This window comes from Colobus angolensis, unplaced genomic scaffold (assembly GCF_000951035.1).
Source record: "Colobus angolensis palliatus isolate OR3802 unplaced genomic scaffold, Cang.pa_1.0 Scaffold287, whole genome shotgun sequence".
NCBI classification, from domain to species: Eukaryota; Metazoa; Chordata; class Mammalia; order Primates; family Cercopithecidae; genus Colobus; species Colobus angolensis.
In genome coordinates, this window is record NW_012116121.1 from 1,481,872 (window position 1) to 1,486,734 (window position 4,863).

The window sequence follows — 4,863 nt, forward strand, 5'->3', positions numbered from 1 at the left end:
TCGCGCCGCGCCCTCGCGCGAGCGGAGCTCTCGTGGACACCTCGGGGCTGCGGATCCAGCGTGGCCTCGGTTTCCCCTGCCCGGTCCGCCTGTCCGCGCAGAAACAGCCCCCCACCCCCTCGGGATGCACCCCTGCACCGAAATCGGGCCGTTCTCGCTTGCCCGGGTTGCTCTCAAATGGAAAATAGATGCTCCCTTAGCTACACAGCTGCAAGGTTTAGCGTCTGGTTTCCAGCAGGGGCTCCCTGGACCGCCCGCCCACTCGTGTGTCACCCCCAGGTGCCCTGGCTGCGCCGCTGCTACTCGAGCCTTCTTCCGTTAAGCGACGCTGGTGTGGGCGGGCGGAGGGCACACAAGTGCGTTGGCCGAGAGCACCGCCGTGGCAGCGCAGGGTCCTAGCCACTCCCGACTTCAGTCCGCTTTGCGCCACTGCGGGGAGACCCCCGGCTGCCTGACACCGCTGCGGGCAGCAGTGGGTTTCTCAGTAGAGATGCTCACCTCTTCCCAGCCAGCCAGTTAGCACGCCTTGGGTGCGTGGCCTCCTTCTGGAGTTTAAGCTGGTGGAGGCGGGGTGCAGTGGCCGCTGACCTCTGTCGGTTGAGCTGGGTTTTCAGTAGCCCTTTTATTTCATTGGGGAGTTTTGGAATAGGGCATCCCACATCCGTGGACACACATGTAGAACACTTTTATAGGTAATTACAGTCTTAATAGTGATTTGAGTTACAGCTTTGCAGTCTGTGCCTGGTGACATCCAAGTCGTAGTGTGTATCTGTTTTGTGGTGAGGTGCTAGTCCGTTTAGAACACTGTAGACGAGGGCCCTAACATATACTCATCAGAACCCTGTTAAGAAGAGCTCATATGTCATTTGGCATACTCACTGTACTTCATTTAGTACAGCAGTCTTGTGTGGTAGGAATTATTCCCTTTTTACAAAACTGAGACTCACTGCTATATACAAAATTACTGCTACTGGCACAAGGTAAAGCTCTCTTCTTGCACGACATGTAAGGCAGGTGTGATAATTGCTGCTAACACAGTTGCTACTGATGCGTTTTTTTTTAAACTTTATTTCGGAATAAATTAATATTTACAGAAAAGTTACAAACAATAGGACAGTTCCATTGGTACCTTTTAAGCGGAGCAAAGTGGCTCCATTTCAAAAACACTGGTTCTTGCTTTATGCTAAACACCCTTCTAGGTGTTGGAAATAATAATATACATCCCCAGAGGATTTTGAGATCTGGTTGAAGAGACGTAAATAAATATAATACCCTTTTCTACATACTAAAATAGAGAGATGGGAGCACAGTGGAAGTTATGGCTGATTGATGGTGGAGAGTGGTGAAAGCTTCTTGCAGGATATATTATTTGAGTTACATCTCAAGGACTAGTGGGTATTCACCTGGTTGAAGGGACGTTTTCCCCAATATTCGTTCCAATTAGGTTTGTTTTATTAGAGTAGAACTCGCTAACCTTAATAAAATAGACTCTCCTAGTTTGATTTCTTCTCTTTCTCATCTCCTTTAAGAAGGTAGTTTGTATCCCAGAGAGAAGAATCCTACTTTCTAAATCCATGAATAGGCGAATAAATGAAGCTGTATATTTCTGATTGGTAGCTGTGACTCTCGACCGTTGTTGAGATTGGTTTTTTAGGAATGCACTGTGGTCCTCCAGTAAGCGTTTTCCTTGCTTTCCGACTCTGATTACTAGTGAAATTTAGTAATTCGTTCAGGAAACATCACATGCTTGCTTTGTGCCAGCCATTGCACTAGAGTAAAATGAACAAGATGGTGGGGAATATAGACCAGCAAATGTGCATTGGCAGTGCAGTCTAATGTCATGCACACAGAGTGTCGCAATGTCAATCATGATTCTTGGTTGTCAGCCGTGGCGATGGACTTGGCTGACTTAAGCAGAAAAGGAATTTATTGGAAGGCTATAGATGGCTTTCAGAATTGATGGAAAGGCCAGGGAACTGGATTCAAAAAACAGGCAGCAACCAAAAGAGGCAGGCTGGATGGGGCCACAGCCAAGGCAATATCACATAAATAGCCTGCCTAGAATTTTGCTGCTGGTGACATTGCCACTGGAGAAACTGCCATGTCTGTTGCTGGACTTTTGACTCTCTTCTACCACTGAAAAATCTCTTATTGCGCCTGCATCTTTGTGACATTTTTTGCCAAGCCACTGCAGTTGCCAGGGAGCAGGGAGATGGAGAGAGATGGTCTTTATCTCTCGCAAAGACCCACACGTTAAAGGAGTCTTACTAAATAGAAGGCAGCTTGGGCTGTGGGTAGCCCTGAAAGCAAAAGTGTCCAGCATAACCACTGAACCTAGCAAGCCTAAAGAGGTTAGGGAGGAATACCAGGAGGGAGTGACGATCAGAGAATGAACAGGAACTCATTGGGCAAAGAGAGAAAGAGCAGCTAGGGAGTCAAGTTTCAGGTAGAAGACTTCCAAGTGTCAAAAGGTAATGTGGAACATTTCAAGAATTAAAAGTTTGGCTGGATCACGGAGTATGAGAGGAGGTGTGGAAAATAAGGCTGGAGAGGCCGTCCTGAAGAAATACAGGCAGCATAGTGACATGTGCACACTTTTGCTTGTTTTAAGCCCTTCGATTGCAGCTATGGAGACCAGTTGGCATGGCATAAGGCTAGGGGATGGGGATCTTTCAGAGGCTGTTGCATTGGTACTAGATTAGACATCACAGAAGTCTGAATTAGGGTAGTGGCCCAGAGGTAGGGGAAGTGAGTGAATTGTACATGCTCAGTTAGTGGAGTGGGTTCGGGGATGGAGTAGGTGAGATGGATGAGTCAAGGTGGACACTGACGTGTCTGCTTTGGGTGACTGGGTGGAGCCTGGTGTTCCCTGTGTGGCGATGGAAGGTGAGCAGTTGCCCCAGTGAGATACTTCAGTGTGGGCTCATTTCTGTGGACACGTTGAGTGGGCAGTTGTATGGATGAGTCTGCAATCCCAGAAGACCACCAGCATCTCACTGCAGCCTTGGTTCCTTCAGTTAGTTGTGTGTGTGTGTGTGTGTGTGTGTGTGTGTGTCCTTCGCTAGATTATAGCAAGACTGGCTTTCATGTGTATGCATCCCAAGTCTCTTGGCATGGTGTCTTACACATAGAAAGGGGTGTCAGTCCATTCTTGCATTGCCTAAAATGAAGAGATAACCAAGGCTGGGTAATATACAAAGAAAAAGGGTTTAATTGGCTCACTGTTCTGTGGACTCTACAGAAAGTGTGGCACTGGCATCTGCTGGGCTTCTGGTGAAGCCTCAGGAAACTCTCCGTCATGGCAGAAGGCAAAGGAGAAGCCAGCATATCCCATGGCAAGAGCAGGAGCGAGAGAGTGGGGAGGTGCCACACACTTTTAAACAGCCAGGTCTCACAAGAATGAACGCACCGTCTCAGGAGAGCACCAAGCCATTTGTGAGGGACACCCCCACCGTAACTCAGTCACCGCCCACCAGGCCCTACGTCCAACACTGGGGACATGAGATTTGGAGGGGATGAGTATCCAGACTGTATCAAGGGGAATCAGTAAATATTGTGGAATTTAATGGAGTGAGTATGAGTTGTTTGGAGCAGAAAGGAAGTACAAAACATGCGTCTATACAATATATGCATACATATGTGTTTATATAGCTACCTATGTATGTATCTTAACTCGCATCACTAGTAGGGGATCCACATTCTGTGTGTGCGTGTATATATATATATATATATATATTTATAGTGGAAAGACTTTATTCTTATCAGTATTGTGACTAGAATGTCTCCTTATGGTAATTATATGGGTAGATCATAATTGTAGTAACTCCCTGCTTACTTTATTATCTTGCAATTCAGCTACCTGGAATAAAACCCAGAAATAGCCTTGCAAGAAGCTGATGACAGTGTAGGAGTGTAAAGGAATTACAGCCTCCCTAAATAAAGTACAATCTAGAACTTCTAGAATTGAGCACTGAAAGGAGAACCTTTTGCGGAAGAAGGTGGAGAGAGATGATGGTCTCCAACGCTGTCTTCTTTAAGTGTCATTTTTCCTTTTGAGGATTATCACTTTTATTCATACAGTAGTTTCCAGATATAATAATCCTGGTTTGTTTCTCTTGAGTATAACTGAGAAAACTGGACATTTTAAGTGTTAAGTACTTAGGGACAGTAAAAGACAAACATGGAAGTCAATGGCGGTAGTAATAATAATGTTTTCAAGCTCTTTATATAAACACTGTGCCAGGTGCCTCTGTACATAATCTCATTTAATCCCCCCAGATCTTTGGAGGTGTATACTACATTTTACTGATTTATGGGACACTCAAATTTAGCATAAATAGCTTGTGCAAGGGGACGCAGCTATTAAATGGTAGAGCCAGGATTTGGACCAAGATGGTCTGACTTCAGAACCCCCGTTTTTAGTCACTAAGTTATATTACCGTCTACAACATTCTAGCACTGATTCATTCAACTTTTTTTTTTTTTAGCGCCTCTTATGTCCAGTGTAGTCTGTGAGTTATCAGAGATCTAGGAAAGGGTGGGATAAACACATTGCCCGGGTCCTGTTGGGAAACACGCATCCTGCGCTATGTGGTGCAGCCCAGGATGCGGTAGGCTGAGTGTGAGGGGAGTTGGGGGCAGGGAAGAAGCTGCAGGGGGATTCCTGCACTGATCCCTGAGCCTGCCCTGGTGTGTGGGGACAGGGCATTCAGGAGAGAGGTGAGGCTCCCAGGCAGCCCGGCAAAGCATCGGGCAGTGTAGCATTTGGAAGCAGGGGCCAAACTGCGACGGTTCTTGAAGGCCGAGGTAATACTTGAAGAGTTTATTGTAAGGGCGTTGGGGAGCCAGTAATAGGTTCATGCA

The 4,863-nt window shown here is 46.6% G+C and overlaps 1 protein-coding gene across 1 annotated transcript in view; it reads left to right on the plus strand.

Moving 5' to 3' along the window:
* ZNF407 (zinc finger protein 407) overlaps window positions 1–4,863 on the plus strand; it is a 460,868-nt gene that overhangs the window by 455 nt on the left and 455,550 nt on the right. The gene's annotated exons all lie outside the window — the stretch shown is intronic.